General features: G+C 44.9%; 1 long non-coding RNA gene across 3 annotated transcripts in view; it reads left to right on the top strand.

The window, feature by feature from the left end:
* LOC119259531 (uncharacterized) overlaps window positions 1-12,205 on the top strand; it is a 98,259-nt gene that overhangs the window by 46,176 nt on the left and 39,878 nt on the right. For 2 of the 3 annotated variants that reach the window (XR_005128481.2, XR_008554161.1), the window contains exon 3: window positions 5,851-6,000. The exons of the other annotated variant lie outside the window; for it this stretch is intronic. This is a non-coding gene — a long non-coding RNA (uncharacterized LOC119259531). The remainder of the gene's footprint in view (window positions 1-5,850; window positions 6,001-12,205) is intronic. 3 annotated transcript variants of the gene reach the window in all.

Below are 12,205 nucleotides of genomic sequence, written 5' to 3'. Positions count from 1 at the left end.
CTAACTATAAAACTATGATAATATTCTAAAAATAATTTTAAAAGAATTTCTGGATTAAAATGCAAGCCTATTTCTAAGGGTTGTGGGGAATAATCAAGAGTTTCCCTCCTCTTTCCCTCTCCGCTGACCTGCAAAGTGTGTGAGATCGTCTTATTTCTAGACACTGGCTAACGTGACCCAACGTTGTTTTTAAAACACAATTCCAAATTTGAGAACTGACGGTGATGTTGCTTGACTGTAATTTGACTTTTGTGATCATCTGTGAATTTAACCAAGAGTCTTCTCATATCTAGCACACACATTTTATGAAATGTATTCGTATCCTTTACCTGTTTTCATCTTAACTTTTCTTCTATTTAAACTTTTAAATAACCACAGAGCAGATCAGTCTTTGAGTTGCTGGCCACCTGAGTGCCACATAATGTGCCACATACTGTGGGTTTGGGGCACCCCAAACTTTCCAGCCTATTTCCTACTGGGATTCTGGCCCTGAACCCTATCAACTGCTCTGTGATTCTCCGACTTAGTGCATGAATTAGTAATGGGTTTGAGATGGAGACTGCAGAAAATTTTGAATTTATCCCGGAGAGTGGCAAAGTACAGTAAGCACTCACTTCATCATGAATAGAGTCTTGGAAACTATGACATTAAGGGGAAGGACTATAACTGAACCAGGTCTTCAAATAAGCTTGTTGCATTCACTGCTGGCCAGGAATTGTTTTTTTCTCTCATCAATGTCATACCTAAATGACATAGAATTAATTGATGCTATTCAAGAACGTCTGTGCCCATATAGGGTGTGGCAGGTGATGAGACCTGAGATTAAACTTGTACTCGATCATAAAAGACCTTGAATGCCAGGAATTTTAGGCTCCTTTTGCTCGGCCATGGGGAGCTATGGAGGAGTTTTGAGCGCGAGTGGAAGGGAAGGTGTGTTTTCGAGAATCCCCAGCAGGTGGTGCCCTTGTAACACGTCTTCTGCCTTCCAGCATCTCTTGCAAGTTTGCACTTTGCAGGTCAACTCCACGTGTGAAAATGTCCTTTTCCAGAGCATTCGAGCTAGAATAATCCAGATATTCAAGCTCGGAAGATCTAGATGACCTAGCTCTAGAGCAGACTGGAATGGGTTTTCCTAAAAGTTGAAAGAACTCGGGCATAGCCGTTCCTTCCTTTCATATTATTCATTCCACACTCCCAACCCCGTCTGCTTTTTATTCCCGTGCACCCCTGTGCCTCCCAGAACGCGGGGCAGCCGCGTGCATCGTCTGCTCCAGAGCTCGGAGACGAATATGCTGGAGCCGACAGAGCCTGGACGAAGACCCACGCTCCTCAGCTCCAGTTCAGTGTCTTCTCATGACTTCGACTGTTTCTTCAACCAGCAGCTGCTGTTTGTGAATAATTATTCCTGGTCTATTTGATGAAGTTGTTAGAGTGGGAGAAGTGGACGCTGCGAGAGGCCGGCGTGGGGAGGCGGTGCACGGAGCCATCCTGGAGACTCTCCTCGCTGCCACCTGCTGCAGGGAGCAGCGCCACGTCCTGAGACCTTCTCGGTGACACCTCAGTGCTGGCTGGGGCCGGGAGGTGCTGGTTGCTGCTTGTCTCGAGATGCACGGGCGAGCTCAACAATTCCTCCGTTATTCTAAGAAGTGTTTCTAGATGTGTGCTATTTATTGTCCCTTGATTCCATTTATTTGCAACATGGACACTTACATTAAAAAAAAAAAAAAGAAAAAAAAAGGAAAGAAAAAAAGGAAAAAAAAGAAAGAAAAACAGAAAAGAAAGAAACAAAGAAACAACAAAAAAAACCAAGATTCAGGACAAATTATGAGAGCCCAAATGTTTCTCGGTGCACACTCCGTGGGTCCCCGCAGAAAGACAGCGAGGCACATGTTTGTAGTTGGAATCTGGCAGCGGAGACCCTGAGCGCCGATGGTCAAGATGTTCTGGTTCAGAAGTTAGAAAATAAATAATTCCTGAGAGGAAGGATTCTTCAGCTCCGGGCAGCTGATACGGCAATAAAATAAATAGGCAGTAAAACACACTTCCTGTTGTGAGAGTTCACATTTCATATTGGCAAAGCGCATCTCTTAAACTCAGTCCCAGGCTTCCATAAATAAACCTGGCACCTTTTTAAACACTTTTCCATCTGCTTCAGAACGAGGAGTGCATTATTGAACACACCTCGGGGAGTCCCAGAAACGGGGAGAGACTACTTGGGAGGAACACACCAGGCCGCTGGCGCGGGCCCAGGGCGGCCCCGGGGAGCTGTGCGCCCCCACCCCGTAACCAGACCCCGGGCGGCCCCCACCCCGGCTCCCACACGGGGTGTCGAGGTAGGAGCTGTGCCCCAGGAGAGGACCCGAGCCTGGGTCTGGGCAGAGGTGGGAGATGGGCAGGTTCTGTGCCTCGTACCTGGCCCGGTCACACCCGCCCCCGCCCCTTGCTCCAAGACGCTCTCCAGTGCCCAAGGTGGCAGAGCCCAGAGGCAGGGTGCGGTGGGCAGACGACCTTGGCCGTCTACTTGGTGGTGCAAAGTCTGGATCCGTGTCACAGAGATTCCCATCCTAGTTTTGCTATGAACTGTGCGATCTGCACCAGGCCGGGAGGGAGAGCACTGTGACCTCCCAGCCGGGGAAGACACAGTGAGACCAGACCCTGGAGGGAGCCTCCCTGGTGGCCTACGGATAGAGTCCCAGCGCTATCACCACTGCAGCACGAGTTCGATCCCCAGCCAGGGAGGTGACCCGCATGGCGCAGCAGACCTCTCCTGTCTCCCCAGGGCTCCCCTCAGCAGTGTGTTTCAGTAGGTCTGCCTATTCTGCTCCCCACTCTGTCTCTGGTGCGTCCTCTCACCCCCTGCACCTCTGGCCTACCCCAATTTTACAGAAAACAAACAAACAAACAAACAAACAAATAAATAAATAAATAAAATACTTTGAAAAATAAGGTGGGGGTGGTGAGAAGGGACGGGGCTGTGGGGGCCTAGGTGGTGGGAGAGCACAGGTGACGACACCTGAGTAGAGAAATCCTGTACTGTTGGAACAATAGCAAGAACATAAAACAATGGCTCTTCATTACAAAAATAAAAGTAACTAAGTAAAAATTGGACCGCTTTCTCTGTGTGAGGTGGGGCCAGTTCCTTAGGACACTGTCCCTGTATTTTCAATTCTGAGATGCCAGCAGCCTCACAGCTGGCCCCCTCTCCCAGCTGTGATCAGGGTTTCATTTATTTGTGTGCCTGTCCCAGGTGCAGCCACCTGTGGCCTTTAGATTTGATATTTGGTAGCATTTCTGATCTTCTGTGTAGAGTAAGTTAAAGTAGTAAAACCTGCTTTGAAGTTGACTGAAGGGTTGAGGATTAAAATTTCCCTTAGGAAAGTGATATTGAATAATTTTCTCAAATGACAAGCGTAGACATTAAGTGATCCCTCTTTCTCCCAGCCACCTATCCTGCCCTTGGTTCATGAAAATTATCAGGGCAGGTCTAATCATAAGAAAAAAAAAAATACCATTTGTGGATGGTTTCCTTGGCTGCAAGCACTGCACCAGTTGATTGCATGGGGTCGGCTTCAGATAAAATGGCGGCACAGAACGAGTGTTTGGGCTGCAGGTTTCAAAATGGGATGTTTCAAAATAAAAAAAAGTCATTCCTCTATGTTTTCACACTTTGTCTTCACTTTGAGTTCTACTAGAAAAACTAAGATATAAATGTTGCATTCTCCCAAATAACTGTGGAAAGCCATGTTCATCGTCAGGAGCCAGCTTCCATCGGCTTCTACGGAAAGCACTAAGATAAACATTGCCTTCAATCCCCTATATTTGTGTGCAAAGCCAATTTCCTGCAATACGAAGAAACCTCTGTTTAAAAGAAGACATTTAGAGCATGAGTACTACAAAATGATGTCACTGCAGACTCAGGACAGGTTATGCCTTTACATTTCATTTAGCTCTTCAAATTTTACTAAAATTGAAAAGTGAGTAGGAAATTCTGTGGCCTCTCAGGGACACTCCAGGAGATGAGATCTGGGTTCCTGTTGTCCTGCGGGCCCCTCTTTGCCTCCAGAACTAGGTTCTCCTTGAGGCTGAATGTCCCCATCTGTCCCCATCTAAGATCCCTTGTAGCCTCGAGACACAGACCCTTTTCACCTTACCTGGCTGGGCATGGTGCTCCTTTGCCTCTGTCCTCATAACCCAAAATACCTGGAATTACATTTTTACACCTTTCATGATGTCACTGGAATCGTGAAATAGCCCTGAGTCTATTCTCAGGCGTTTGCTTCAGCAAACCCAGTCACTGTGCCACTCCAGATGTCCGAGCCAGGCATGCATGAGAGCCCAGGACCTCCCTGAGCAGTTGGCCAGGGACTCCAGACTGGCCTCTGGGACCAGCAGGGCATCTCCCCAGAGGCTGCAGCCAAGCGCTGTCAGGTTGGCCTCTCTCCTCTGTGATCCCATCATGCTTTGCATCCATTCTGCCCCAGGGTGAAGTCTTAGTCACACACTGACTTCCCCAAACAGGCCTTTCAGCTACTTGCAGACCCAGATGTGCCGAATGCATCTGCATCCCAAGACCTGACGGGTAGCTGGCACCAGGGAGCAGTAGTTCAGTGAGGGCCTGGACACAAGCTTTCCTTTGGGGACAAGGACTTTCTTGGGACAGGCATCCTAGGGTCCCCACTGCTTGAGTGTGTGTGTGTGCATGTGTTTATGTGTGTGTGAGAACTTGACTGTGAGGCTTACCTGGCATCCTTGCTTCCTGATGCATGAGTCCAGCAGAGCTCTGGTTTAGAGTCCATTATCCTATATGGTGTTTATGTAGCTACTCAGGATTTGCTTTTTATTTTACTAAGTATTGACATCATATGTCCTGGGAAAGACTTATCACTCTCTTTGAGAAGTTGCAGGGATTATTCCTTTTTATAGTCCTGAATCCCCCATTATCTCCCTTCAATTTGCTTCTGGAACCATGCTCCAATTATCCTACCAGCTCCCTCTTTAACCACTTGCCTTTGTCTTTTTTTTTTTTCCATGAGATTTTCTTTAAGGATAAACACCTCATATCCCCACTATCTTCTTTAGAAGATCTTTTTGATTCACTTGGTTATTTCAAGATTTGAGTCATCTTGGCAATTCCACCATTTTTCCAGATCTTAAGATCTTTTGATTTATGACCAGGCTTCATCAGGCACAGTGCTCTCCAGCCAGCTGATCAATCCAAACTCATCTGCAAAGCTTGTTCTGCAAAGGCCAAGTTGTTCCTACGTATCTGCTTCCCTTTGGGGTTGTAGGGATCATGCTATGGGACCCTGCCAGCCACATCCATTGTGATTGGTGAGCCTATGTTAGCCTTTCTGCAGTTGTTCACCTGCCAGGCTTCAGGTATGCAGAGGGTGGAGACAATGAACACCCCAGAGCATTCAAAATCTTCGAAGGCCAACGTGAGGGCAAGTTTGGAGGTCAGACTCACGCCTCAAGCTGTCGGACACAAAGCCTGTGTTATGCCAACATCTGTCCCAAACTTCAAGCAACCCCATCCACAGCCTGTAACATACACAGTATCAGCCCTTTTGATCCAAGAACTGCATCAAATCATTTCGACCCTTTAAGGAAGATATGTAACCCAGGTCAAGTGGAGCCAGATGACTTTTTTTATTACCAGAGCATAAAGCAATATTAAATAATTTCATGAGTTGTAGCCAGAACATCTGTTATTAAACATTAGAAATCTGATTTACTCAATTCTTGCAAACTGGCACTCAGCCCTCTCTAAAGCAATCCTGGCTTTGGGGGCAGGAAGGTGTGATTTGCCAGCTTTCTCTTTGAACTTACTGTCCTTTCCATGTGTCACAGGAATGTTCATCTCCTATCCGAGACATCGGATGAGGGACAAGGACTTCCCTGGGCAGAGGGTGGCTGAGCTAGTCAAATGCTCTGCTGTTTCAAGGGACAGAGCTGCATACCCAGAGCCTGAGCCCCCAGAAGGCATTCAGATCATCACAGGTAAGGAGGCTGTAAAAACCACCCACAGACTTGAAAAGACTTTGTATCCAAGCCACCGCTTCCAAATTGACTTAATTTTTCCTTCAGTTACCACTCCTGCAGTTTGAGGGAGCACACTCTTCCATTTCATATGCAACCAATCCTTTGGGAAAAACTCCCACTCAAAACCTTCATGCATCATTGAAGGAGCATTTTCTAAGAAATGTGGACATCTGGTCCTTGGGGTTGCACCAGCATTTTGTGTAGATCAAAGTCATAAATGGAAGTCATGGTGTCTACGGGTGAGATTCCAGCCTTCAATCACCCAGTTAGAGTGTGCGTAGGTGCTGGGGCAAGCAAAAGAAAGAGGAGAATCTAGTTTGCAATATAAAAGCTTCCCCAAAATTATCACCAGTCACCCATGCATTTCTATCCCTACATTTGCACATTCACTCACTAATTATTTTTAAATTACGTACCCGTGTTACTCTTCGAAGGATTGAGAGATGGGTGATAACAATATAAAGAAAGGGCAATCCATTCGCTCAAAGAAGTTGACAGATGGATAAGAAAAGTAAGACATTGGCAAAAGCTATAAGCTGTGAGTCACAGAGAGAGGACAATGGAAAGTTAAAGTGGAAAGAAAGAAAACATCCGCTAGAAGCTTCCAGGAAGGGTTTCATAAAGGATATGGCATTTGGGCTGGGCGGTAAGAAGGCTGGGATGTTGGAGTTGCAGAAGGAGAGGCAGTGGCAACTGGAAGAGGAAGACAGGGCTGGGCGCAAGGGGCGGGTGTAGGATGACACGAGTCATGTGTGAGCACAGGCAGATCCTGTGCTGGACCCACGGGCATAACGGATGACAGAGGTGGGCCATGGGCTGAGGCTGTACCTTGAAGGTCTTTAAGCAAAGGCATGTTCGGGGGATGAGCGTTCTGTGCAGACAAACAGAACCGTGATTTAGGAAGATCCATGTAGATTATGAGGAAGTTGACAGTGGGGGCACCGGAGACAAGGCAGGTGAGAATTTAACAAAATCTTGCACTGGAGCAGTTGGGCGCAGGAGGGGGCACAGGGAAGACTGAGCCCAGGGGGTTGAAGACCTCAGGGTGACATGTGTTGAAAGGGGTGTGGGGTTCTCGCCCCAGACACTGGCATGAGCTTCATTTTTTTCCTCTCCCTCGGAAATACGTGGAGTCAGTCCGCAGCTTCTCCTGTGCCTCCAGCAATGTGCATGTGGAGCTGTCATGGAAAGCTTGGTGGGAGGGGGGTCCTCTCTCCCAGCTCGTGGGAAGAAGGGAAATAGATGTGGAAGTACTTCACACAGTGGAGAAACGCTCAGAAGTTCCCTGGTGAGGTGACTGCGTGGATGAGTCAGGTAGAGAGAAGGATCTCAAGTTTTTGAACCAGGATGACTCCGAAGGTGGAGGATTGTGCTGGGAAATGAAGAGGGGGAGTATTGGGAACAGAAGGGTCACCCCTCACCCGGTACCTCAAAATAAACTCCAGATGGAGCAGAGATTTCACTGTAAATGTGAAACCGCTGAAGATATTTTATATTGTAGCAGCTGAAAAATTCTATTTGAGAATTCCAGGGAAGGTAGAAACCAAAAAGGAAAATACTGATGCATTTCACTGCATTAGAAGTTATTACTTCTTTATGGACACTAACAATAAACAAGTTTGGAAGAAAAATAGCAAATAGGGAAACATGTTTGCCAATCACATGATTGACATGCAGTTGATCTCTGTATACTTAATTGTACAGACAGGCAATAACTTAAACGAGAAGCCAAATAGAAAAATAGGCAAAGAGGGCCTCCCTGGTGGCGCAGGCAGTTGAGCACCGTACTATGAAGCTGTCCGCAGCCTCTGCCACGTGGGTTTGATCCCAGCCCCCCCGGGGATAAACCCACATGGCGCAGCAAACCTCTCCTGTCTTGCCCGCTGCTCCCCTCAGCAGTGTACTTCGTGATTCTGCCTGTTCTGTTCCCCACTCTGTCTCTGGTGAATCCTCTCACCCTCCTGCACATCTGGCTTGTACCCCAGTTCTTGTATAAATAAATAAATCTTTACAGAAAAAGAAAAATAGGCAAAGAATGTGAATAGTAATTTTCTAAAGAAATACAAATAATCAGTATACAAAAGGAAACCAATTATCTCAATCAAAGATACTTCTTAAATAATCATATCTTTCTTTTTTACCTACTAGATAGGTTATTCAACTAAAAAAGATTAAAAGTACAGTTTTTATGAATGATTGGGTAATAATCACTCTTATGTACTGATGGGGTAGGGATGAATTATAAAATATAACAGTCTTTCTTGGGATGGATTTGATAATATACATCATATGTAAAAATGACAGATCCAGTGACCTATCAAATGCGCTTCTGAGAATTCACTCTAAAGAGATAAATATAAAAAAATTAGTGAATATAAATGTGCATTGTAATATGGCTTACATTGGTAAAAAAATAGAAACAACCATATATACAAAAGATTAGCTAAATAAAATCCCTTAGCTACTGCATTAACAGCTTAGACCTGGAGGATTGTAATTAACCATTTTTCCAAAGTGAGTATGCAGGAGAAGGAGCAGGTAGAAATGACGAGGAGAGGGAAGGAATGAGGGAGCAGATGTTGGGGCAAGGCCCTAGGAAGGTTGACATCATGGGACTCGAAGGAGAAGGGAGGGTCTTGCTCTGGCCTGAAATAGGGGCAGGGCTTCCTCCAAGGATGGAGAGAAGGTGTGAGGAGCTCTACAAACTTCTGCTATGGAAAGAGAAGCAAAAGGACTCCCTCTCATAGGACCTCAATCTTAACGGAAAAGATGTCCTGGTTGTTCCTAGAAAATGATCTAACAGAGTCTGGTAAAGAATTCTAAAAGAATTGAGGTGTTTTTCAACAGCTTTTGGAGAGCATGCAGGGTGTTATTGATTGTCTAGGTGTGAACAAAAGAACAACGTCATGTCCAGCTTGAGTAGGTGGTAGCATGGTGTAAAAATGGTAAGTTAGGGTAAAGCTTGGATATTTGCTAATAATGGAATAGACTCTTGACTTTTTCAGCCTTATTCTGAAACTTCAATTTTTTGGGAGGGGCAAACCAGCTTTGGCATCATAAATCAGCTTCCATGGAAGACCAGCTGAAATGATACAAGAACCTAGGTTGGCTGCCATGTGGACAGCTGTCCGCCATTGTGATTGGCTCTTGAATCATATGAAGAGCATCTTGGGATGTTCTTCCTCTCCCTCTCATTTTTACCTGCCCCTACTCCCACATATTCACTTTAGAAATGGTTAATTACAATCCTCCAGTCCCAATGGCCAACACAACGTGAGAAAGAGGTCACACACATACTGTCATCATTTCCTCTGAGATTCTATATCCTGAATATTTTCACAGATTTGACTGTTTAAACCATTCTTTTTAATAAAATTAAGAACAAACCTATGACCAGCCCTCACATAAGACTCAAATAAGCATGAAATAAACTTAATAGGTTCATGGGTTGTTCCATTCCTCATTTCAGCAGCGCTTGCCATGTGCCATGCTCTGTAGAAGATGACCTGATTAGCTTGGCTTTCTTTCTCCAGGCTTGGTTTACTAAGTGAGGTCTCCAAGTGCTTGAGTGAGGGCAGATGAAGGAGAGGAGCACAAATAGCCCCCAGATGTCAACTGATTCCACATGACAGAGTCTGGCTTTGCATGGCCGTGAGTGTGTCCTGCCGACATGAGGCCAAGCGGTGCCAACACGGACATGTTCAGAAAAGCAGCAAGCCCAGGAGGTCATTTCCCTGGGCCTGGTCTTCTTGCCCTCCAACAGAGCTGCCTTTTTTACTCCTGATTTGGAGGCTATTTATAGTACAACCCAGGGAGCCAACTCATGCCTCTACTTTCTTTAGAAATATTAAAATCCATATCCTCAAGGAGGCAGAAAGAGAGTTAGTTTAAAAACAAGTCAAACATTTGATCTCGATTGTGCAAGACTCCTCCTCCTTCGTGAGTGCTCGTCTCAGGGATGGTGCAAAGGAAGGCGTCTGCAGGGGACAGAAGTGGGCCTGTTGTCTACAGTGTCTCATCTGGAAATAAGAGAGCCCAAGAAGTGACAGCAGCACCCTGGGGGACCACCTGCAGTGTAACTAAAGTTTTTATAAGAGAGGAAATCAAGAGGGAAAGAATGACCCATTAGTGGGAGGAGATGAATGCTCAGGCCAAATTTGCCCATAACCCCACTGGAGGATTCCTGGCATAAAGAGGGCAAAAAAAGCAACAGGAGTTGTGCAATACCCACGACATGCAAAATGAAGATTCAAAGTATTCAGTCCACTTCCATAATTGTCCAATTCTGTGGCATGTCATCGATGCACCAGCCTAGCCCTTCATTCCGACTATATGAAAACCATGCCTTGTTTGACTCACACAGACAGTTCCCTCTTTTTTTTTTTCTTCAAACACATTCCCTCTGGACAATCTCATTCATTCCTGTAGCACATCCCCCACAGGTGGGATGATAAAAACTAACAGACTCAGTGTGCTTATGGAGCTTTCCTCCCTTCCTAAAAGTCTGTACCTGAAAATCTCAGAGATACCTAAGCACCGTGTTCCAAAACCACACCCATCATGTTCTCCCACAGCCAGTATATTCTCCTTCCTGGTATCTCTCCATCAATGATCACCAAACTCCATATTTCAGATTCCAAAATATCTTTACTAAATCCAGAGTTATTGTCCTAAAAGCTAGATCATATCAGGCCTGTGGAGAAGAATCAAATACATCTCCCGACCTGGAATGATGAGCTAACTGAAGTCACAGAGCTCTGTAGATTGTCCTTGTTCTCTTACTTGCTCTTCCTGAGGTATTCAATGCCTTTGGCCACTACCTCCTTCCTGGAGCGTCTTCCGTAACTCCTGTAACCTCCTATTCCTCACTCCCCCTGTATGTCAGCTTCTTGTTTAGGCTCTTCCTCCTTCTTCCCCTTAGTGGTAGTCTTCCAAAATAGAGATGTTATCTAAACTTCCTCACCACTCCACATTAGAGTGCATAAGAAACAACCTGGAAACTTCTTATTCGGTAGATCCAGGATTTGTATTTTTAACAAGCTCTCCAGCTGATTCTAAATGGTCTGTGTAGAACTATTTGGTATGCAGTTTGTGATATAAACAAATGCAAGGTGGCATTATATTTGTAGACATTATATATACTATGTATAGTCATTATATATACTATAACATAGTTCTCCTAGTAGGACCAAGGGGCCATGAGTGATTAGATGTTCACCAGACCTACCTCCTCTGTTTCTAAGACATTTAGCTTTGTGGCAGTTGTATGTAACCATGTGAGCTATGCCGAGTTCTAGCCTTTGAGTACAAGTAAGATGTCCATTAAAAACCTTCCATTTGTACCTCTCCATCCTCTTTGCCTCTTCCAGTTGGCTGAATCAATGGCAACCTTGGAAGTCATTTGCTGAAAATGTAGAGGTTCTGTCATCTGAATCATTAACATACTGCATGGAGAAGGGATTCCCTGCTGACCTGGTCATTCCTCCCAGGACAGTTTAATATGGAAACTAACTTACATTATTCCAAGTCATTGAAAGCAAGGACCTATTTGTTACAGCAGCTGACATTTTACTAACTAATACAGTTAGGTGAAAGATAGCAGTAAGTCAGCCATTCTCTGGCACATTTCAAGAGCACTTGACTGGTCACTGTGAAACTGTTTGGTCCAGGACACTTTATGCCATAGATACCTTTCACAATCTGGTGAATCCTATGGGTACTTTTGTGAAGAAGAAAAAAAAATAATTAATTTATTTTTGTGTCCAGAATTTCTTAATTTTTGTAAAGAGCAGAGGGACAAAAGTATAACTTCACCAATAATCCAACCATCCCAGGGCTGCCATGGTTAGGAATTCAGTACATTTTATTCCCAGAATTTCAAAAGAAACTAATTTGTTTGAAATAGTCACCATAATTATAAAAAATGAAATGTATGAGATTATTATTAACATTTTATAGAGCACAACTTACTTAAATCATAAGTGAATGGGAAGTAGATTTTATTTTCTATAAGCATATCAATATGAAGTCTGGCAAGGTTGCTTGCCTTGAATAAAAATATTGAACTGGGGGGCTTCCCTGATGGCACAAGGGGTTAAGATGCAACCTATGAAGCTATCTGCAGCCACTGTGGCACAAGTTCAATCCCCGGCCAGGGAGTTAC

The sequence above is a fragment of the Talpa occidentalis genome, unplaced genomic scaffold (assembly GCF_014898055.3).
Source record: "Talpa occidentalis isolate TD23 unplaced genomic scaffold, MPIMG_talOcc4v2.1 talOcc4.5, whole genome shotgun sequence".
Taxonomy (NCBI): Eukaryota; Metazoa; Chordata; class Mammalia; order Eulipotyphla; family Talpidae; genus Talpa; species Talpa occidentalis.
Note: the sequence above shows the minus strand (reverse complement) of the source record. Positions and strands in the feature narration are given on the sequence as shown.